At 45.4% G+C, this 25,306-nt stretch overlaps 1 protein-coding gene across 3 annotated transcripts in view; it reads right to left on the reverse strand.

The window, feature by feature from the left end:
• LOC146010139 (uncharacterized) overlaps nt 1–25,306 on the reverse strand; it is a 200,303-nt gene that overhangs the window by 49,233 nt on the left and 125,764 nt on the right. The window contains exon 1 of one of the 3 annotated variants that reach the window (XM_083151083.1): nt 11,931–12,093. The exons of the other annotated variants lie outside the window; for them this stretch is intronic. The gene's annotated coding sequence lies outside the window, so the exon portion shown is untranslated. Of the gene's footprint in view, nt 1–11,930; nt 12,094–25,306 lie in introns of those variants that run through there. 3 annotated transcript variants of the gene reach the window in all.

Genomic DNA, 25,306 nt, shown 5'->3' on the forward strand with positions numbered 1-25,306 from the left:
GCCAGGATGAGGGATCCACTGGCAGAAGCAGTGGATGCCATGACTATCCCCTGGGAGGGGAATCTTCTTTATGTTTTTCCGCCAGTTCCAATGCTGGCAAGAGTGTTGAAAAAGATACAGGCCCAGACAATTCCAATAATTTTAGTGGCTCCAGATTGGCCAAGGAGGTCCTGGTACTCGAGGCTTCAGAGATTGTCTGTGGACTCGTGGCGTCTACCTCTGAGGTCAGACCTTCTAAAACAAGGACCGTTCAACCATCTGGATTCAGCTCGATAAATTTTGACGGCCTGGCTGTTAAAACCGCCATTTTGAGGAATATAGGATTCTCAGAGGCGGTGGTTAACACAATGATTAAAGCCAGAAAGTCAGTGTCTTCTGTAAATTATTATAGGGTCTGGAAGACCTATATTCGATGGTGTGAAAGACAGCAGTCACACACACATCACGATTTAAAATGGCTAAATTGTTGGAGTTTTTTACAGGATGGCCTTTCCTCTGGGTTAAGCCTTCAGTCACTCAAAGTACAGATCTCGGCCTTGTCAATTTCTTTCCGAAGAAGGATTGCATTAATACCGGAAGTACAGACCTTCCTGCAGGGGGTTTCTCGATTGAAATCTCCCTACAAGCAACCAGTAGCGCCATGGGATTTATCTCTGGTTCTGGAGTGTCTTCAGAAGGCGCCTTTTGAGCCGTTGAGGTCGGCTGACCTTAAATTCCTTACATGGAAACTGGTATTTCTGTTGGCAGTGGCATCAGCAAAAAGAGTATCGGAGTTGGGAGCTTTGTCCTGCAAGTCTCCCTCCCTTATATGTCATGATGATAGGGCTGTCTTTCGGACAGTACCCCAAATTTTTACCAAAAGTAGTCTCTGCTTTTCATCTAAATCAGGAGATAGTTGCCACTGCTGCGGGGGGCGTGACTTGGAGTAGTATGGTGTAGCAGCAGCACGCTGTAGCTCCCTCCGCTTATCCGCGCTATCATGCTATAATCCCCCCTGGTGAAGTCTCAAGAAATCCTGAAAACCCAAAGAAACCCCAATAATTATTGTTAATGTGCGGGTAAAAGCTATTTGCTCCTGTACCTTACGCGCGGAGTCTGTTCTGAATGAGAGACACTGGCTGCAGGTCCCTCACGATCGCGACGGAACTGTTTCTCTGTGCTGAGTTGCTGCACGGCCGCCTGGAGGGACACGCGCTGGACTTCCGGCGGGCGCGCGTGTAGACAGAGCCGGGACGTGAGCGGCAGGCAGCGGCACAGACAAGAGGCGGATAGGCGAGAGGCAGTCACGCAGGACCCTGCTCTCGCTCCCCCGTCTGAAACGGGTCTCAGGCTCCCTGCTGCCCTGCTTACATCGAGAGACTGCGCAAAGAGTCGGCACAGAGAATCCGGCTCACTGGCGCTGAGAATCGGACACCACTGGCTATTATTGTTGAGGACTGGGCACCAAGACACAACTGCTGGGCTCATTGAGCCCTATACTACGGCACAGGTGCATGGAGTTGTGGGGCAAAGATAAAGCAGGTGTGTTGGCTGCAGTAAAGCATCTGCCAAAGGACAGCCTGGAAGCACAGACACCAGCAGCTGCCAGGATAACAAAGAGGTGCTACTATTACTTTGCGGTCCCTCTCTTCTTCTAAGTGGACACATAAAACAAAGTTGTGGTAAACCAACTGATCCGGCCGATACTGGTACTTCCTGGACCAGTGGAGTATACCAGGAGTTGGGGGCAGAGCTCTGTGCGGTGGGCACACCACTAAAGGTACTATATATATATATATATATATATATATATATATATATATATATATATATATATATATATATATATATATATATATATATATATATATATATATTTTTTTTTTTTTTTTGGCTATCATATTTTTTTTCCTGCTTCACCATTTACTCCTCGCTGTGAATTTAAAGGGGTAGCCGTGGAGGATAATAGTTGTGGACTAAGTATACACTGCAAGGCCCCCTTAATTCTGTGACATACTGACGCAGACAGGTGCCTATTCTGAAGCTGGTCACTCTCTTACTGGGATACAAGAGAAAGGGAAAATCATTGGTCCGTATTAATCTTATGCACGTAACTGTTTTCCCTACCTATCCCACCCTGCTCGAACTGAAATATGGGGAAGACTGGTACTGCTGCGGCGGCAGCTGCTAAGCTAGAAAAGTACTCACGAAACGCTCAGTCGTCCAGATCCAACACACAAAGTGTTCCAAGTTCACCAGCCCCACATACGGAAATAGACAACTCCATTAACGAGCCAGTCCATTCTACACAGCAAATAATACAAGCAATATCTGAATCAGAGCACAGGGTCACGGAAAAAATTGGCCAAGTACAGTCAGATGTGTCCGTGCTCCGACAAGATTTGCAGAAAATGCGTGAGAGGGTAACAGAAACAGAGAACCGTATATCGCAGCTGGAGGATGACTCCTCCCCGTTAAAAAGAAAAGTGGAGGACTTATCAACCCAAGTGGCAACAGTTCAGTCTAAGCTCTCAGATATGGAGGGCAGACTGAGGCGAAACAATATACGAATAGTAGGCCTTCCAGAGAGAACCGAGGGCACCGATCCAGGAAAATTTGTTGAAAGTTGGATGACACAACTATTCACTAAGGAAGTATTCTCTCAACAATTTGCTGTTGAACGGGCACACAGAATACCGGGGGGAGCACCTAAGCCCGGAGTCCCCGCAAGAACATTAATAGTTCGCTTCCTGCATTTCAAAGACAGGGACACTGTGCTACGTTTGGCCCGAGTAAAGGGTGCACTTCTGTATGATAATCATGCAGTCTCTCTGTATCCCGACTTTGCCATTGAGGTACAGAAAAGCCGGGCCAGCTTTTCACAGGTCAAACGCAAATTGAGAGACAAACATATACAGTATTCAATGCAGTTCCCAGCGAGACTGAGAGTTGTCTATGAGGACTCAACCCATTTTTTTAACAATGCCGCAGAAGCAGAAAAATGGGTGGAGGAGCGTCTCCGCACTATGTGAAGTTTGGGGGTTTATACATAAAAAATTAATTTTTTTTTTTTTTTTTGGGTGCCAGGAGATAAAGTAGGAGAATCTATGTGATGAAGTAGACTCTCCATAACAACTTCTGTCTATATGTGGGAAATAATGTCTATGTGTTCTCTATATATATATATATATACGTAACCCTCATAGATACTTGCTGGCACAACACTACGGGCATTCTGGTTGTTAATTTATTTTTATGTACTTGCAATTTATCTTTTTTTTTTATTTAAGATGATGCTGACTATGTTAGATAAAGCTGTAGATCTACGTGATGAGGTAGATTCTCTAGCTATGATGCATATTGCAGCATTGGTGGTTTATTTATCTAGTTATTTATTCTTTTTCTCCCTCCCTCTTCTCTTTGGGTCCATCCCTTTTTGAGGCATTAGTAGCTAAAGTAGGAGAATAGAGATTCTGGTTGGCATATACTATGTGTATTCTTGTACCTAATTTCTCCTCTTTGGGGATATAATATTTAAGAAGGTGGAGAATATGATAGATAAAGCTGGGGATCCAGGCGATGTGGTGGATTTCCTAGCCAAGGAAGTGAGAGATATACACTGGTACTGTATCTATTTTTTATTATTTTTCTTGGTGTTTCCCTATATGGGTTTTTTTTTTTTCCTCATTTAAGACGATGCTGACTATGTTAGATAAAACTGTAGGTCTACGTGATGAGGTAGATTCTCTAGCTATGATACATATTGCAGCATTGGTGGTTTATTTAATTTAGTTATTTATTAATTTCTTCTCTCCCTCCTCTTTTTGGGTCCATCCCTTTCTGAGGCACCAGTAGCTAAAGTAGGAGAATGGAGATTCTGGTTGGCATATACTATGTGTATTCCTGTTCCTAATCTCTCCTCTATGGGGATATACTATTTAAGAAGGTGGAGAATATGATAGATAAAGCTGGGGTTCCAGGCGATGTGGTGGATTTTCTAGTCAAGGAAGTGAGAGATATATACTGTTATTTTTTTTTTTTTGTTTGTCCCTTCACCAGGGTAACGACTAAGCAAAGGGGGAGTAACCATAAACTACAGATAGAGGTAGGAAATTATTTCCTGCATCTCCCAAAAGGGTTAAGTTAGGTAGTTTATTTTATCTAGGGAGTTAGGTATTCCTCGGGGTGAGGTTATACAGGGCGGGCTAGGGTGGGTACCAGGGACGATACTAGGGAAGATGTCTGGGTTGGGGTCTATAAATGTATGTCTTTATTATTATTATTTTTTTTTTATTGTTAATAGTCTTTTCAATATGGATGTTTAAGGTCAGAGAGAAAAAGCTTGAAACTCAAACTGTTACGTATCTTAATGCAATACTCGTAGAGCGCAGAGTGAAGTCAATTGTGCTCATTAATACTATGAATCAAAAAAATATATATAAATATACATTATGACTAAACGAGCACTGGGATTGAATATTATGAGCTGGAATGTCAGAGGTCTAAATAATAACATCAAAAGATCCCTTGTGATGTCTCAGATTCGTAAATACTCGGCAGACATAATCTGTCTATCTGAAACACACTTATATGGAGATAAGATCAAGGCATTAAAAAAGCCTTGGATCGGATCCGCGTTTCATTCAACCTTCTCCCAGAACGCCAGAGGTGTAACAGTGCTGGTAAAAAAAAATGAATTTCCGTGTCGATAAGAGCTTGTTAGACACAAAAGGAAGATTTGTATTTCTTAAAGCAGTAGTAAATTATAAACCTCTCTATATAATAGCCATCTATATACCACCGCCTTACAACAATGAGGTCCTCCATGAATTATTAAAATTCATAGCAGACTATCCTGAAATTCCTATACTCTGCATGGGGGACTTTAATAATGTAATGTGTAAAAACTTAGATAGATGGAAAGAGTGTGGCGTAAAAATGTCTACCTTGAATAAAGGTGCCCCCACCCCCTTTTCTAAAATAATAGCGGAATTGGGTTTAATAGACATCTGGAGGCAGAGGAATCAAGAGTTGTTACAGTTCTCATGCTACTCACCCTCACACAACACCTACTCAAGAATAGACCTTGCCTTGATATCCCCTATACTAGCTCCCGCAATTATTGATGTAAAATACCTAGCTCGGGGGATCTCAGACCATTCTCCCATCCTGTTAACTATCGATCTAACGTTGGATCGTGGAGAAGTGGCCTGGAAACTAAACCCCTTTTGGTTGGAGCAGATGGACTCGGGATTGGGAGGGATAGGTCTTGGATAATAGGCAATATTCTAACATCAATATTAAACATGATGCCCTAAAAGCAGTGATGCGGGGGACATTCATAAAAAAGATCACAGAGATAAAAAGAAAGGGAAAGATAGAGGAAGACAATTTGGCAAATAAATACCAGTTGCTTGAAAGGGAATATATTAGCTCTGGGAATGGTAGTGTCAGAATACAGCTAATGGAAGCAAAACAGGAGTGGGTGGAATACTTGTATGATAAGACAAAAAGACAGATGCAGTTCTCCAGGCATAGGCATTACTATCAGACAGAAGTGGGGGGTAGCTATCTGGCATATTTGGCCAAAGGCGAAAACGGTAATAATGCAATATCCAGTATCAAAAATCCCCAAGGGAAAATATGCTATACGGCCGGAGAAATGGTGGAGGTTTTCTCGGGGTATTACTCTGACCTATATGATTCGGGGTGTATAACAAATCAAAAACAGATAGAGGAGTACCTAAGTCCAATAGATATGCCATCCCTCTCTCAGGCAGATTCAAATCTGCTAGAAGCCTCATTCACTAGGGTGGAGGTAGGCCAGGCTAGATCATCCCTTCCGGCTTCTAAAGCGCCGGGAAGGGACGGTATTCCTGCTGAAGTCTATAAAAAGTTTGCAGACTTTTTTGTTCCCTACCTTACAGAGTTGTTTAACTCATTATTGGAATGGGGCTCACTCCCGGCTACTATGTCAGAGGCACTGATTATATTGATAATAAAAAAAGATAAGGATCCTCTACTCCCTGAATCATATAGGCCAATCTCGTTGTTAAATACCAACGTAAAAATATTAGCGAGAATCCTAGCCACACGGCTTAATAAAGTAATAACCTCCGTAGTACACCCAGACCAGGCAGGGTTTATGCCAGAGAGAGCCACAGCTCAGAACCTGCGACGTTTATACCTTCACCTACAGAGAGGCCAGAGTTTAAAGTCGGAAGCCCTGGTTGTGTCCTTGGACGCAGCCAAGGCTTTCGACACAGTGGATTGGAATTTTATGTGGGCTGTGTTACGAAAATTGGCATTTGGACCCCAATTTGTCAAGTGGATTCAGATGCTATATGCATCCCCAGTGGCAAGAGTCTCGGTAAATGGGTATATCTCAAATTCATTTAAATTAAAACGGGGCACTCGCCAGGGTTGTCCCTTATCCCCAGCACTATTCTCACTAGTTATAGAACCACTTGCATGTTTAATACGGACAGACCCAGAAATAAGGGGGATTAAAATCGGGGAGGTAGAGGAAGTTATAGCCCTTTATGCAGATGATATGCTGCTTTTTCTGCAAGATGCTGGGAAATCCCTACAACAAACTCTGGATGTGGTAAATAAATTCGGGGATTTATCCGGTTTACGTATTAACTGGGATAAATCAAATACAGGTTGAGTATCCCTTATCCAAAATGCTCGGGACCAGGAGAATTTTGGATAACGGATTATTCCGTATTTCGGAATATTTTAATATTTCAATGATGTATTTTGAAGTATCTTGCATTTATGCTGTATAAACACATAATATACACACAAATATATTTTATTACCACATAAAATACACACAAATATATTTTAATTGTTCAAAAAACAAGGTTTCAAAACGTGAAACAAAATGTGTGTACTATCTCAGCACTGAATTTGAATGCCAAGCAATCATTGTCTTGCACATATATAGTGCCAGTTACATATCATGTCCCCAGTGATGCTGTTACAAATGTCCCCAGTGAGTTTTTAGCAAAAAAAAAAAAAAATTTCACTTTCTGGAATGTCCGTATTTCGGAATAATTCGGATAACGGATATTCGGATACGGGATACTCGACCTGTATATTACCAATCTCAGGCCACATACCTGAAGATCAGCAGGCTGTATCCGTATTGAAGTGGACCACAAAAATCAAATACTTAGGTATATGGATTACTTCGTGCCCAAAGAGCTATGTGGACCTCAATATCCACCCAGTAACAGACGGATTTAAAGACCGTATGCATACATGGAAAAAGCTACCCATGACACTTACTGGGCGAATAAACTTATTTAAAATGATAATACAGCCAAAATATCTATACATCTGGCAGAACTCACCCATATATATACCAAAAAAGGTGTTCATTGCAATAGAAAAATTAGTGGTTTCCTTTATATGGAATGATAAGTCACCACGTATAGCAATTAAAACTTTATACAAATCGAAAAATCAGGGAGGTTTGGCTCTTCCAAATTTAAGAAACTATTATATGGCGGCTCAGGCGGCACATCTTGTCGGATGGGTAAAAAACTCAAAGGATTTATTACTATATGCATATATAAGAGAACAGGTTGGCCAATGGGCTTCCCCATTGGCTCTGCTCCTGTCAGGAATTTCTACATATAAACTGCCCCCTATTCTTCGTCAGGCGGTCCTAATATGGAGGTCTCTTCATTCTGCAGGGAAATGGTCAGGGACAGATAAGGATTCACCACTGTGGTTCAATAGAAAATTTGCAGAATTAGAAAAATTATCCTCCAACAATGTATGGTACCAAAACGACATCATAGTTATTAGTCAAATATATACCAATGGATTGCTTAAAACCTTTGGACAATTGCAAGTAGAATTTAATCTCCCAAATGAATATTTTTTTAGATACCTGCAATTGAGGCATGCAATCCAGGCCCAATTTGGGGGGCTCAGGATAGAAATATCCGAATCCCCGATAAAAAAAATGCTCCAAAATTTGGGTAATAGAGGCCGGGTATCCAGCCTATACAACACCCTGAGTATATGTCAACATTTACCCCCAATGGAGAAATTAAAAATCAAATGGGAGATGGACTTGGGCCCAATATTGTTGGAGGATTGGGAAGCCATATTGGGATCTATTAAACACGCAACTTCCTCTGTTAGATATCAACAAATACACTACTTCTCACTCCATAGAACCTATCGCACTCCACTGGGGATGTATAAGGCTGGAATAAGAGAGGATGATAGCTGCCCGAGATGTAGGGCATCAGAGGCCGATTTCCTACATATGATTTGGGTCTGCCCAAGAGTATATTCATTCTGGGAAAAGGTCTGGAAAGATATTAGGATAACAACTCCTGCCACAACTCAACTGAATACCAGAACTTGTCTGCTGGGTCTAGAAATGGGGGGGGATCACTCACCAATGCTCTATTCCTATGTTATTAGTTTGATCACAATGGCGAAAGTGATGATAGCTCGCATGTGGTTTTCAACTAAAAGTCCAGCACTGGCAGGGTGGAGAGCATTGGTTAGTGAAACCATGAAGCACGAAAAGCATATGTTCTATGCAAGAAACTCTAAAAAAAAATTTCATGACAAGTGGGATAGATGGCGAGATCACTATTTGCTATGGCAGGAAGATGAACAAGATGAGATAACAACCCCAGTGTAAACTTCGCTAAAGGCGCAGGATTAGTCATGGTCGGTAAAGAGGGAAGCATGCATATTTTGTGCGTTTTTTAAGTCACAAATACTATAATACGTACATAACACACTCTTCACAAAAATCAGAGAGAACCACTCACACCACTTACATAACACATAATTCACAATCATCACAAGACTATAAATAGAATTCCTCAATTTGTAGAATACACTACACAAAGATAGGAGAGGGTAGGGGAAGAATAAACAGAACAAAAAAAAAAAAAAGGAAAAAAAATGATAAAAAAATAAATAAATAAAATAAAGCTTTTTCACGATAAATGGGATAAGGGCAAGAACGTGAGTAGGAGATAACACTCCACCGCAAATATTTTTAAAAATACAGGAATAGGCTTGCTTAGCATAGAGTGCAATACGTCTATCCCAGATCACTATAAAACACAAACGACACAATATATATATATATACAATGTAAAACACAACGTATAATCACAAGAGCGCTACAAAGAGAAAGTTTATTTATTTGTTTTTTCTCTCGTATTACTAAAACTTGAACTTTTTGCACAAAATATCTAGCAACATAAAAGATGTAAATTTAAATGCATGAACAGTATTCTAAAAAAAAAAAAAAGGCATGGATATCATCAACCGACTACAGTCCAAAATATGGGCACTATACAACAAACAAAATAAGGCAATATATAATAAGGTACAAGCAAAATTGAATAGACTAAATGACCTAAACAGACCCGATAGGTTTTTTTTTTTTCTACTTTATTGTGGGGGGGGGGGGGTACTCTGGAGGGGTGGGGGGGTGGCTTGTGTTTATTGTAATTAGATGTATGCATGTATGTAAAAAGCAATGTTATGTCATGTCTTTTAAATGTAAAACTCAAATAAAGAAAACTGAATAAAAAAAAATAAAAAATCAGGAGATAGTTCTGCCTATGTTTCAACCCCAGAGGGTTCAAGGAAAAGGGGCAAATTGAGGAATTTGGATGTTGTGCGCGCCTTGCGCATTTATGTGGACAGAGGAAAGAGTGTCAGGAAGACTGATACTTTGCTAATTTTGTATGATGTACATAATAATGGTTGGCCTGCTTCTAAGCAGACCATTGCTAGGTGGTTGCGTTCTGTGATTGCTTTTGCATATACTAAAGCTGGTAGGCCTGTGACAGCCAGGATTAATGCGCATACCACCAGATCAGTCGCCACCTCTTGGGGCAACAGCTGAGCAGGTTTGCAGGGCTGCCACTTGGTCATCTGTTCATACTTTTGCCAAATTCGATAGGTTCCATGAGTTCGCGTCGGAGGACGCATCATTCGGGCGAGCAGTGATGAGAACTGCAGACCTGAGCGTACCCACCCAAAGGACCGGCTCTGGAACGTCCCAATGTGAAGCTGTGTCACCAGGACCATTGAAAGAGAAAAAGGGATTTTTGTAAGAACTTACCGTTCGAATCCCTTTCTCTGATATGGTCCAGGTGACACAGCGATCCCTCCCTTACGCTCAGTAAGTATGCCAGTGTTCATGATGTTTCATGTTATAATTGGTTGAAAAGTTAAATTTAAAATTGTGCATATAATATGTGCAGGCGTTGTACTGAGTTAATGTATTCCAGTGGCTTTGAAAGATTGAACTGAGGAGTCTGGGATACAGTAGGGGAGGAGCCTACCCTCCAAAAGCTTTAGGATAGGTGCCTGGCTCCTGTGGACCCTCCTACATCCCAATGTGAAGCTGTGTCACCAGGACCATATCAGAGAAAGGGATTCGAACGGTAAGTTCTTACAAAAATCCCTTTATATTGTACATGTGGATTAGCAGATGATACGTGTATATAGGGGGGCCCCATATTTGCTCACCCCTGTACAATAAAACAAACTCTCCTCATACCCAGTGATGTGAGGGGCCAGTGATTCTCCATCATAACATCCCTGCACAGACCCTTGTGTTCCTCTATATACTTCCCATCCTGCGCAGAGAAATAGACAGTGACATCCTGACACCTTATAGAAACCCGACACAATCACCTCTCCGGTCGCATCCCTCGGTATTACTGTATAATGTCCCATTCCCAGCAGTCACCTCTCAGGTCACATCCCCCGGTGTTACTGTACAATACCCCATTTCCATCAGTCACCTCTCCGGTCACATCCCCCCGGTGTTACTGTATCATGCCCTATTCCCAGCAGTCACCTCTCCGGTCACATCCACCGGTGTTACTGTATAATGTCCCATTCCCAGCAGTCACCTCTCCGGTCACATCCCCCGGTGTTACTGTTTAATGTCATATTCCCAGCAGTCACCTCTCCGGTCACATCCCTCGGTGTTACTGTATAATACCCCATTTCCATTAGTCACCTCTCCGGTCACATCCACCGGTGTTACTGTATAATGTCCCATTCCCAGCAGTCACCTCTCCGGCCACATCCACCTACTGTATAATGCCCCATTCCCAGCAGTCACCTCTCCAGTCACATCCCCCAGTGTTACTGTATAATGTCCCATTCCCAGCAGTCACCTCTCCGGTCACATCCCCTGGTGTTACTGTATAATGCCCCATTCCCAGCAGTCCCCTCTCCAGTCACATCCCTGGGTGTTACTGTATAATGTCCCATTCCCAGCAGTCACCTCTCCGGCCACATCCACCTACTGTATAATGCCCCATTCCCAGCAGTCACCTCTCCAGTCACATCCCCCAGTGTTACTGTATAATGTCCCATTCCCAGCAGTCACCTCTCCGGTCACATCCCCTGGTGTTACTGTATAATGCCCCATTCCCAGCAGTCACCTCTCCAGTCACATCCCCCAGTGTTACTGTATAATGTCCCATTCCCAGCAGTCACCTCTCCAGTCACATCCCCCAGTGTTACTGTATAATGTCCCATTCCCAGCAGTCACCTCTCCAGTCACATCCCCCAGTGTTACTGTATAATGCCCCATTCCCAGCAGTCCCCTCTCCAGTCACATCCCTGGGTGTTACTGTATAATGTCCCATTCCCAGCAGTCACCTCTCCGGCCACATCCACCTACTGTATAATGCCCCATTCCCAGCAGTCACCTCTCCAGTCACATCCCCCAGTGTTACTGTATAATGTCCCATTCCCAGCAGTCACCTCTCCAGTCACATCCCCCGGTGTTACTGTATAATGTCCCATTCCCAGCAGTCCCCTCTCCAGTCACATCCCCAGTGTTACTGTATAATGCCCCATTCCCAGCAGTCACCTCTCCAGTCACATCCCCCGGTGTTTCTGTATAATGCCCCATTCCCAGCAGTCACCTCTCCGGTCAGCAGCTGGATGATCTTGTTGGTGAGTTCCAGGATCTTCTGCTCCTTGTCTCTCCCATGTATCAGTGAGTGAGGTGGAGGCACTGTGATGGAACTCTGGGTCCTGCTCAGTTCTCCTGACACACAGGGATGGCAACTGGGTGTCTCATGGTCACTGGATGTCTTCTTCACTACTTTGTAACCCTGTGTATTGGAAAATATACTATCACTGCATGCACTCGCATACTTTGCCCGTACCTTACCGTTTACAATATAAAACACTTCTACTCGCATATAAAGCTATTAACCATACTGCACCATATGTCTCTTTACTTATCACACAATATCTCCCATCTCGACCACTGCGCTCTGCACAAGATCTGCGTCTGTCTCCTGCACGGATCACTAGCTCCCATTCACTATTACAGGACTTTCATCGGGCTGCTCCCATCCTATGGAATGCCCTTCCATGCACAATAAGACTCTCCACTAGCCTCCAAACTTTCAAGTGTTCCCTGAAAACTCACCTCTTCAGGCAAGACATAATATTTAAGTACTATACGCATAACCGTCTGAGGCACTTATGTATTTAGCTTCCCTTCTGGACTTGCAACTTTGTGGGACTGCTTTGCTATTACTGGTGCCTGTCCTTGTGTTTCCCTCCTATGTCCCTATAGATTGTAAGCTTGCAGCAGGGCCCTCTAACCCCCAAGTCTGTCTGTTGTTACCCAGTTCGTTTTAACACTGTCTAAAATTGTAAAGCGCAAAGGAATCTGCTGCGCTATATAAAAAACTGTAAATAAAAAAAAAAATAATAAACTCCCAGTCATCACCCTCTATTAGTGCTATGAGATGTAATTCCCAAGATCCACCAATCAGGTCACTGTAGTATTAACATATCAGTGATATCATTGACACTCTCAGATATCCTCACCTCCCCAGTCATGTCCTTGTATTATTACTATAGATATGTGATATCACAGTGACGCTCTCACCTCCCCAGTCACCTCTCTGTATTATTACTATAGATATACGTGATGTCACAGTGACACTCCCAGATCCCCTCACCTCCCCAGTCCCGTCCCTGTATTACTATAGATATAAGTGATGTCACAGTGACACTCCCAGATCCCCTCACCTCCCCAGTCATGTCCCTGTATTATTGCTATAGATATAAGTGATGTCAAAGTGACACTCCCAGATCCCCTCACCTCCCCAGTCACTTTCCTGTATTATTACTATAGATATAAGTGACATCACAGTGACGCTCCCAGATCCCCTCACCTCCCCGGTCACATCCCTGTATTATTACTATAGATGTAAGTGATGCTCCCAGATCCACTCACCTCCCCAGTCCCGTCCCTGTATTATTACTATAGATATAAGTGATGTCATAGTGACACTCCCACATCCCCTCACCTCCCCAGTCACGTCCCTGTATTATTGCTATAGATATAAGTGATATCACAGTGACGCTCCCAGATCCCCTCACCTCCCCAGTCACGTCCCTGTATTATTGCTATAGATATAAGTGATATCACAGTGACACTCCCAGATCCCCTCACCTCCCCAGATTATTACTATGGATATGTGATGTCACAGTGACACTCCCAGATCCCCTCACCTCCCCAGTCACTTCCCTGTATTATTACTATAGATATAAGTGATGTCACAGTGACACTCCCAGTTCCCCTCACCTCCCCAGTCATGTCCCTGTATTATTGCTATAGATATATGTGATGTCACAGTGACGCTCCCAGATCCCCTCACCTCCCCAGTCACCTCCCTGTATTATTACTATATATATGTGACGTCACAGTGACACTCCCAGATCCCGTCACCTCCCCAGTCATGTCCCTGTATTATTACTATAGATATAAGTGATGTCACAGTGACGCTCCCAGATACCCACCCCAGTCACGTCCCTGTATTATTATTATAGATACAAGTGATGTCACAGTGACGCTCCCAGATTCCCTCACCTCCCCAGTCACGTCCCTGTATTATTACTGTAGGCATAAGTGATGTCATAGTGACGCTCCCAGATCCCCTCACCTCCCCAGCATGTCCCTGTATTATTGCTATAGATATAAGTGATGTCACAGTGACGCTCCCAGATCCCCTCCCTTCCCCAGCCATGTCCCTGTATTATTGCTATAGATACAAGTGATGTCACAGTGACGCTCCCAGATCCCCTCACCTCACCAGTCACGTCCCTGTATTATTACTATAGATATAAGTGACGTCACAGTGACTCCCAGATCCCCTCACCTCCCCAGTCACGTCCCTGCAATATTACTATAGATATAAGTGATGTCACAGTGACGCTCCCAGATCCCCTCACCTCCCCAGTCACGTCCCTGTATTATTACTGTAGGTATAAGTGATGTCACAGTGACGCTTCCAGATCCCCTCACCTTCCCAGACATGTCCCTGTATTATTACTATAGATATAAGTGATGTCACAGTGACGCTCCCAGATACCCACCCCAGTCACGTCCCTGTATTATTACTGTAGGTATAAGTGATGTCACAGTGACGCTCCCAGATCCCCTCCCTTCCCCAGCCATGTCCCTGTATTATTGCTATAGATACAAGTGATGTCACAGTGACGCTCCCAGATCCCCTCACCTCACCAGTCACGTCCCTGTATTATTACTCCAGGTATAAGTGATGTCACTGTGATGCTCCCAGATCCCCTCACCTCCCCAGTCACGTCCCTGTATTATTACTATAGATATAAGTGATGTCACAGTGACGTTCCCAGATCCCCTCACCTCCCCAGCCATGTCCCTGTATTATTACTGCAGGTATAAGTGATGTCACAGTGATGTTCCCAGATCCCCTCACCTCCCCAGTCACCTCCCTGTATTATTACTGCAGGTATAAGTGATGTCACAGTGACGCTCCCAGATCCCCTCCCTTCCCCAGCCATGTCCCTGTATTATTGCTATAGATACAAGTGATGTCACAGTGACGCTCCCAGATCCCCTCACCTCACCAGTCACGTCCCTGTATTATTACTCCAGGTATAAGTGATGTCACTGTGATGCTCCCAGATCCCCTCACCTCCCCAGTCACGTCCCTGTATTATTACTATAGATATAAGTGATGTCACAGTGACGTTCCCAGATCCCCTCACCTCCCCAGCCATGTCCCTGTATTATTACTGCAGGTATAAGTGATGTCACAGTGATGTTCCCAGATCCCCTCACCTCCCCAGTCACCTCCCTGTATTATTACTGCAGGTATAAGTGATGTCACAGTGACGCTCCCAGATCCCCTCCCTTCCCCAGCCATGTCCCTGTATTATTGCTATAGATACAAGTGATGTCACAGTGACGCTCCCAGATCCCCTCACCTCACCAGTCACGTCCCTGTATTATTACTCCAGGTATAAGTGATGTCACAGTGACTCTCCCAGATCCCCTCACCTCCCCAGTCACGTCCCTGTATTATTACTATAGATATAAGTGATGTCACAGTGACGCTCCCAGATTCCCTTACCTTCCCAGTCACGTCCCTGTATTATTACTATAGATATAAGTGATGTCACAGTGACACTCCCAGATCCCCTCACCTCCCCAGTCAGCAGGTAGATGATCTCCAGGGTGATATTTAGAATCCTCTCAGTCATGTGACTCTGGTCCTTGTCCATCCTCAGGGAATCAGTGACGTGTCTTATCCTCATGTGATGTCTAGTAAACACTCCGTTTCCTCACTGCTCCGTTGTCTAGGTGTAAATATAATTACAATAAACACCACACAATACACATGTAACATATTAGGTAAAGGTGCCCATACACTAGTCCGATTTAGGCTAATTTCACCCGATCCCGATGGAACTGCCGAGAAATCAGATGTATTTGACGTCCCCCTTGGGTCCAATTCGTATCGGACCTGAGCAGGAGGTCGGACCTGCTGCCTACCCGCCGACCCTGCCCCCCTCCCAGTGGGAAGGGGCCATACACTGCTGCGATACATCCCAGTAGTGTATGGCCACCATAAGAGAAATCCACACAGAGGCACAAGAGCTGCCTCTAATGTTTCCGCATATAAATATATCATACAGAGAACAATGGGTACATGTATAGTATAAGCGCTATAGAATACCACTACAACATTCATTGTACTACATAGCTGTCTGAAAATAATTGTAATAGGGCAATTATAATATCGCCCTGTATAATCATCATACTATTACTACTAAGAAAATATCAGAGACTCGTAACCCAGAAAAAAATAATATAAAATTAATTTAAGTATTGTAACAGGACAACAAAAGCTGCTCCCTAATAGTAATAAAAAAAACAGAGGCTGCTGAACTAGTATATAATAATAACACCACACTAGAGGCTCCTCCCTCTGTATAACATTTTTTAACAGGACACCACAGACCGCTCACACCACAGGTCACTCCCCTGTAAACAGGACGCTACAGGCTGCTCTCCCTGTATAATGGGACGCTACAGGCTGCTCCCCCAGTATAATGGGACACCAGGGCAGCACAATACAAACCTGCTACCAGATACAGCAATGCCTTCTATCGGTCCCCCGTAACTTAATCACCGTGGCTGCTGGAAGTGAGAGGCCTCAGGTAAGATCAGCAGCGCTGCCCCAGCAGGAAGCCGAGATGCTGCCGCCTCTGAACGTGGAGACTGGTCTTCGGAAATATGGCCGCCGCTCACTCGCACAGGGGACAATTGTTATGGATCGTTACTAGTAGTACTTACAGCATGGAATCTATCAGCTACCGGTGACCTCGCATCACATACTGTAACTCTCTCAATGCATTCACACAAGGCAATTACCGGCACTGATGCGGTATGTGTGTCTACATATAGCGGCAATCATTTTCCTGTGGTTTTTACTCAGCTCCCAGACTCCCCCGCGGCTGTAGCCAAAGTGTATTTCCTGTGGGGCAGAGTGGGAGGAGCTGTGTTACCAGGGAAACGTCCCTTCCTGGTGTGCATGGCAGGCAGGAGGGAGAGTGCTGCAGCTGGCACCAGGTAACCCCAGGTATACTTTTAGTAACAACATAGTAGTGATTGCTGGGTGTGTGCCATATGTGTACTAATGGAATGGGATCATTCGTCAGACTGCATTTAGTTCTACAGCCATTAGGTCGACCCCACTAGGTCGACTGGCAGGAAGGTCGACCTGACTTAAGGTCGACATGGGCCAAGGTCGACATGACTTAAGGTCGAATTTGCATAAAGGTCGACATGAGGAAGGTCGACTGGTCATAAGGTCGACATGGGTTTTTCACTGTTTTTTGATCCGAATGTCGACACAGTCGACATGGACACAGTTGGCAATGAGAATCGGACCCTCGCATCCGAAGCACGCTCGCGATGCTTCGGGCACGGTGCCTCGCTGCGCTCGGCACACTATTTTATTCTCCCACCACGCCCTAGTGGATGGTAGGGCATGAAATACCGCCTGTCGGCACATGTCGGCTCAAAAAACAGTGAAAAACCCATGTCGACCTTATGACCAGTCGACCTTCCTCATGTCGACCTTTATGCAAATTCGACCTTAAGTCATGTCGACCTTGGCCCATGTCGACCTTAAGTCAGGTCGACCTTCCTGCCAGTCGACCTAGTGGGGTCGACCTAATGACTGTAGACCTAAATGCAGTCTGACGAATGACCGCATCCCATACTAATACCCTTTTACACCGGAGCCGCAAGGGTTATTGCCGCTACAGTCCGGCCCAGGGCTTGATGTAAAAGCGCAAAAAAAAAAAAATAACCCGGGTCCTGTTACCCGGTGTCCGACCCGGCAAATGTTCAGGGTCGGACACAGGGCTTCCCCGGAGTCAGGGGCCGTGTAAATGGGTGACCCGGGTCATCCGACCCAGGGACCCGTTCCTTCAATCAGGGAGCCCCAACCTTTCGGACCACAGCGCCCTGAGGTCAGTCTGGAGGTTGGGCAGGAGCTGCGTACAGCCTCCGCTGCTGTCTGCGGTACTATGCAAACAGCAGCAGAGGTGAATGGATGCCTGTGTGCGGCATCCATTCGCCTCATGGACGGAGGCTGGGGGCAGCCCAGCAGCTTCCCGGCGCTTGGAGATGATGTCATCTCCGAGAGCTGGCTCAGGGCCCGAATTCACCGGCTTCCCCTACCCGGCATCATGCTGGTGGAACAACTGACGGGATACATCCAGGTCCAAAAACCCAGGAGGAGATGGTGTCAGATAGAAGGGGAGGAGATGGCATTAGAGAGAGTGGGAAGGAGATGGCATCAGAGAGAGAGAGGGGCAGAGACATCATCAGAGAGAGGTGAATGGAGACAACATCAGAGAAAGGCCCTTATTCTGCATCGTGCGGTACGGCCCGCGTGCGGCCGTACCGCCGATGTTTTCAGTCTGCACATGCGCAGAGGTCAATCTGCGCATGTGCAGCCCCATTCGCCGCAGACGTATTTCGTCCGCCGCAAAGGGGGCGTATAGGGGCGTGAGGGGCTTCATACCCTCATTTCCCTATGTATACGCCCCGCGTTTCATGGGCGTTCCCATGCAAACGCGGGGCGTATGCATGCTAATGAGGGTATGACGCCAGTGATGGGGGCGGAAAGCTGACGTCGCCGGATGTCAGTTCTCCGGCCCCATACAAGCTATCACACGGACGATTGTCCGTGTGGTCTCAGCTTGCGGGACCTGGTGGGGCGTGCGGCCCTGCCTTCGATGGTCGACGACCATCGAATGCAGGGGGCAGCTCCCACCATGGTGGAGGTGTACGCCCCACCATTTTCTTGCGGATCGCCAGCCGTCCGTGTACGGACGGCCGTGGCGATCCGTATCGTGGGCGGGGATTGGTTTGTGCGGCCGGAGCCCCGTGTGCGGCTCTGGCCGCACCAACCAGAATAAGGGCCAAAGAGAGGAAGGAGACAGCGTCAGAGAAAAGGTAGAGAAGAGGGCATCAGAGAAAGAGGGGGAGGAGACAGCATCAGAGAGGGGGAATAGACAGCGTCAGAGAAAGAGGGGGAGGAGACAGCATCAGAGAGGGGGAATAGACAGCATCAGAGAGGGGGGAGACAGAGTCAGAGAGGGGGGAGGACACAGCGTTACAAAAAGAGAGAGGGGGGAGTTAGACAGCTTCCGAAATAGAGTGGGGGTGGGCACTTGACGGTATTAGGCCACAACCCCTAAATGTCCGCGAATTGCGGGACTGCTGGAAGCTGGCCAGGAGGGTTGAGGGACCGCAGCTTCATCCTCAATGGATGTGCTGCAGCTTGCGTTGGCCGGGCCAAGGTGAGGGGGCTGTGGCAAGGTGGAGCAGGTAGCGCTGAATGCTGCTGATCTTTGGTGCAGTCAGGACTGGGTACAGGGTGAGCTGCGGGCCCTAGAAACAGCTTGGACCCCATAGCAGCTGCACCCTCGATAGCTACATCATTGCTAATACTGCTAATTACCCACTTTTCCAGTCAGTCAGGAGAAAGTGCATAGTCAGATGCTTTGCATATATAATTTTCCTTTCAAAAATATGGAAAAGAAAAAGGGGGGGGGGGGGGGAGACTGCGCTAGTATCCAATAATTTGCATAATTAATACTTGGATGTATCAAGTACCACTAAAATAGTTTTTTAAAACAACCCAGCTGTTTGTACAGTGTAACATAGATTATTCAACCTTTAAAGACGATTAAATAGTGGTTTCACCTTTGTCACCCAGAAAAAAAATAAAAAAAAAAATAAACAATCGAAACATCACAAGTCAAATATTGCCCAATGAAAACCTTTAAAATAAGGAAAGGGGGAGGGGGAATGGGGAAGAAAATTTCACGCTTCTGACTGAACTGATGAAATAGTTATTATAAGTCCATACGGAACCGTGTTTTTGATGGAACAAATGGATTTTTGGGGGGAGATCTGTATATGCAGAGTTGGTGTTCTTATTCTTGGATATCCTCACATAGGCCCTTATTCAGATCTGATCACAGTACAAATTTGTTCTCAAAATGGGCAAAACCATGTGCACTGCAGGGGGGGGGGGCAGATGTAACATGTGCACAGAGTTACATTTGGGTGGGGTGTGTTGAAACTGAAATATAATTTGCAGTGTCAAAATAATGCAGCCAGTATTTACCCTGCACAGAAACAAAATAACTCCCCCAAATGTAACTCTCTCTATACATGTTACATCTGCCCCACCTGCAGTGCACATGGTTTTGCCCATTTTGAGAACAAATTTGTACTGTGATCAGATCTGAATAAGGGCCATAGTGTTTGCGTGAGTGGGACGTAAGCAGTAGAGCCCCGCTGGCAGTTTTATGTTGGGGATCCGAATTCCTCCTTTGTATATTTGCCAAAAATAAATTAGGGGTTGCCTCTGGGTGATGGTGCGGCCCAGGTTAGTGTCCACAATGGTGCAGATCTTCAGAGGATTTGAGATAGGAACACTCTGCTGTGTCTCAGGACTTGTGGGTTCAGTCAGTCAGGATAAACCACCAACGCGTTTCACTCCACCAGGGAGCTTTTTCAACTTGAAATCCATTTGTTCCATCAAAAATACGGTACCGTATAGAGTTATAATAACTATTTAATCAGTTCAGTCAGAAACGTGAATTTTTCTTCCCCATTCCCCCTTTCCTTATTTTAAAGGTTTTCATTGGCCAATATTTGACTTGTAATGTTGTGATGTTTATATTGTTTAGTGTAGTTTCACTCTCTGCCAGCAGATGGCAAGTTTCAGAGACACACAGACACTAGACATATATAGATGATAGGTTGAGGTTGGCAGAGCGACACTCACCCAAGCTGGGTAACAGATGCTCCGGTGCCCTCCAGAGATATCGATAGTAAGTTGTAGAAAAAGCGGCACTCGCAGGCTTCATTAATTAAAAATCGTTTCATCCAATAAAATGATGTGCAATTTCAAGGTCTAACTCGGATGAGACTATCCACTTCAGTTCCATCGCCACTACACCACCATCAATTATCTGGATGTTAAAACCAGTCGAGTACAGAACAAATGGATGGAAACAGACATCTTTTATAAGGCCACAGATAAGAACACTATCTTACACTTATTACTGACACATCAAGAAAACATTGGCCGCTTGTTACCACTGATAAAACCTACAATGTCTTCAGAACACCTATTTGATGAACTGCCACCAACGTGGACGCAATATCAAGGACTGGTTAGTCCAGAACAATGTAGCCATACCAAGGAATACTATCTGTGGCACTTTTCTAGGCAGGAAACCGGGTGCATATAAATGCACCAACTGTATCACTTGCTGCTACATGGAGATAGGGAACTAGTTTTCCCGCCTGGCTGTTATAGCGGTGCTCTGCACCCTGCCCGATTTAAAGGGCAAAATGCGGCCTGCTCCTCTAGCAGCGCCCTGCTAAAACAGCCGCTGTTTTAGTGACGGTGATGGCCGGACCCGCTCCCTTTAATGTCGTGGTGACCCGGAACCACCCACAACAGTGATGTGGGTGGGCCCAGTCCGCCCCCCTTAAGCTGCCCCCATGCAGCATCGCCCTGCCCATTTCCTAGAAGGAACACTAGGGAACTACATATTACATCGTCATTCTGAACACAAAATCCCTGTTACGATAGCAGTGGCACCAGCTGGAGTGTAACGGAGGCTAGGTGCCTTGATGTAAGGTTTTTGCATAAACGACAGAAGGGAGTGATGCAATTGGATAAAAGAAAACTAAAGATACTGTAATACAGGAGATGAATAGTGGCACAAAGGTAATACTGAAGATATGCGATAACCAAAGTCAATGATATATAAAAGTTATTGTAAAGTTCGTAGTGGGTGGAGCACGAGGTTGATATCTGAAGATGGCTTGAAGTGTAGATTGGATAATAAATGTAAACTTGAATAATCGAACTGAAGAATATACTTGGAAAGATGATTGGATTGATGATTGAAGAATTGAATGAAAGATTTGATGGTTGGACAATTGGAATCCGGAAGGAATAATAGCGGCCTGAATGGCTGTGACCAAGAGGGTTGCGGGTGAAGTGACCATCAGGTGAGGAAAAGGGTGATCCCCTTTGGGGGGCTAACCTTGTGCGGACCGTAGAGGCGGCAGCAGGGTCCTGCAGTTGGATGGTCGAGTACAGCAGGCAAGCAGAAGGATTCCTCTTGGAGATACCTGGCAAGCAGCAGCGCTGTCAGCAGGAGGGCGTCAGATGTCTAGGGAAGGACATCATTGTACTGACTGATTCCTAGACCTAGTCAGTCAGTATTTATCAGGAGGGCTGCACTGCAATTGGTTGGAGCTGATTGGCAGTGCAGTCCCATTGGAGAAACCAGATGGCCGATGCCTAGGGGCGGCAACAGTTCCCAGCCTGCAGGAAGCATGTGCAGCATACTCCAGGCTGTGTGTCCAGCAAGGCCCAAACAGGCACAGAGCATCATGGAGCCTCAGAGGTAACCATAGTATGGGAGGCATGGGTAGCAGCCATGGTGGTCGTGACAGCACCCCCTCCTTTACGAGTGGCCCCAGGACACTCCTTAGGCTTAGCTGGATATTTCCTGTGGAAATTTTTTACAAGATTGGGTGCGTGTACCTCTGTGGCGTTGGTCCATGATCTCTCCTCCGGGCCATAGCCTTTCCAATCGATCAGGTACTGGAGGCTCTTGTACCTTATACGGGAGACTTGCATGGTATTTGTTTAGAATCAATGGTTTGAGTAAAGAGACATGAAAAGAGTTGGGAACCCTTAAATAATGCGGTAATTTTAATTTGTAGGCAACCGGGTTGATGATCTGCAGAACCGGGAAAGGACCGATGAACCGCGGTGCAAACTTAATTGAAAGAACCCGAAGGCGAATATTCCGTGTGACAGCCATACTTTATCACCTACTTTTAAATCTGGTACTGCTCTTCTTCTTCTGTCTGCAAATTTTTTATACCTTTGAGAGGCGCTGACCAAGGATTTCCTGACCTTTCTCCAATGATGACGCAGTTGTTGGAGGGTCAAAGTTACCGCTGGCACAGATGTTGCAGGGAGCCGCTGGAAATCAGGAACCTTGGGATGGAAGCCATAGTTAATAAAGAAGGGAGTAGAAGATGCAGATGAGTGATACTGATTATTGTGGCCAAACTCGGCCCAAGGCAACACCTCATCCCAATCATCTTGAGAAGAGGACACATGTAAACGCAGGAATGTTTCTACATCCTGATTGACTCTTTCTGTTTGGCCATTAGATTGTGGATGATAGGCTGTACTAAAGTTAAGTCGAATCTTGAGGACTTTACACAATGCTCTCCAGAATTTAGCCACAAACTGAACCCCTCGATCGGACACAATCTCTTCGGGTAGTCCATGGACTCTGAAGATCTCTTTAATAAACAAATCAGCAAGTTTGGGAGCTGAAGGTAACCCCTTCAGAGGTATGAAATGCGCCATTATCGATAACCACCCATATGGTACTATAACCATCTGAGGATGGCAGATCTGTAATAAAGTCCATCAACAAATGAGTTCACGGTCCCCGTGGGATTGAGAGTGGTCTCAATGGACCTATTGGCGCTAGATTAGATGACTTATGTTGGGCACAATGAGGACAGGATGCAATATACTCTTGCACATCCTTTTTTAGAGCAGGCCACCAATATTTTCGGGACAATAATTCATAAGTCTTTTAAACCCCTGGGTGCCCGGAGAATTTTGAATCATGGGCCCACCGCAAGACTTGACTCCTTGAATTAGGTCTGACAAACGTTTTACCTGGAGGCACCGATACTTGCACTGTGGTAGCAGCAAAGGCACTTGGATCCAGAATTGGACTCCTCCTCTGTTTCCCATGACCTAGAAAGCGCATCTGCTTTGCGGTTCTTTACTCCTGGAGAAAAAGACAACTTATAATTAAATCTGGCAAAGAATAATGCCCATCTGGCCTGCCGGGGATTAAGACATTGTGCATTTTTCAAAGCAAATTTTTATGATCAGTGACAACATTAATGACATGGACTGCCCCCTCCAATAAATAATGCCACTCTTCTAGTGCCATTATGATGGCCAATAATTCCTGATCCCCTATGGCATAATTTTGCTCAGCCGCTGAGAATCTTTTAGAGAAAAACCCACAAGGATGTAACTGTCCGTCACTTTTTGCCTGAGAGAGCACAACTCCTACACTGATGGAAGAGGCGTCAACCTCCAATGTAAAAGGTAACATGACATCTGAGGTACGCAGGAATGGAAACAGGCAGCAATCTCCAGAAAACAAAGTCCTTTACTGCAGTCCAACCGTTTCAGGGTTACTCCCCCACCGTCAGGGACAGGAGTACAAATAAACCCCAGGTAACAACATATATACCCCAACATGCCCCCTGTCCCTTTGCCTGCGGTAAATAGACTATTCCCCGCTGCTCTTCTCAGTAGTGCGGTGGAATGCAGGGAGGACTTTCCCCCCGTGGGACACTGGAAGCCCAACAGGGGACACAGGGCCACCACCCCAAAGACACAAGATGGTACCATAAGAAAAACCTAAACCTAGCACACCAGGCTCAACCCTTCACTAACACTCTGCGGAACAGTACAAGTCATTAGCTTCTGGAGAGGCTAGAGAGACACAGGACGATATAGAGATGAGGCATAGGGCACTACAGAGGGGCTAGAGAGACACAGGACGATATAGAGATGAGGCATAGGGCACTACAGAGGGGCTAGAGAGACACAGGACAATGTAGAGGTGAGGCATAGGGCAGTACAGAGGAGCTAGAGAGACACAGGATGGTGTAGAGGTGAGGCCTAGGGCACAACAGAGGGGCTAGAGAGACACAGGATGGTGTAGAGGTGAGGCATATGGAAGAAGGGAGGGGCTAGTAAGATGCAGGGTAGTAGGGATGGTATAGAGACACACAAAACAGTATGGAGATGAGTGGGAGATGCAGAACTGTAGGGAGGGGATAGAAAGACACAGAACGATAGGGAGGTGATACAGAGAGATGTAGAACTGTAGGGAGGGGATAGAGAGACTTAAAACAGTAGGGAGGTGAGACATAGGGTTGGATAGGCAGCGTTTAGCCCACTATTATATTAACTCTCCATATGCGCTGGGATGGTAACGTATCAAGTCAGTTAAAAAGCATCATGAAAAACTTTTTGTCTGTGTCGACCTTCTGTCAATGCCAACCTAATGACCATTAGTGGTTAACCTATGGATTTTTGACCAGATATTGATGCAGGGTGGTAGGGAGGGGATAGAGCAGCATAGGGTGGTAGGAAGGGGATAGAGAGACACAGGGTTGTAGGGAGGGATATAGAGAAGCACATCCATATGCCTATCCTAATCATGTTTAAATTGCTCTACTGTATTTGCCTTTTTCACCTCTGATGGGAGGCTATTCAACTTATTCACTAGAGAGGCACAGGGCAGTGGGGAAGGGATAGAGAGGCACCGGGTGGTAGGG

This window comes from Crinia signifera, chromosome 6 (genome assembly GCF_055691185.1).
Source record: "Crinia signifera chromosome 6, ASM5569118v1, whole genome shotgun sequence".
In the NCBI taxonomy this organism is placed as follows: Eukaryota; Metazoa; Chordata; class Amphibia; order Anura; family Myobatrachidae; genus Crinia; species Crinia signifera.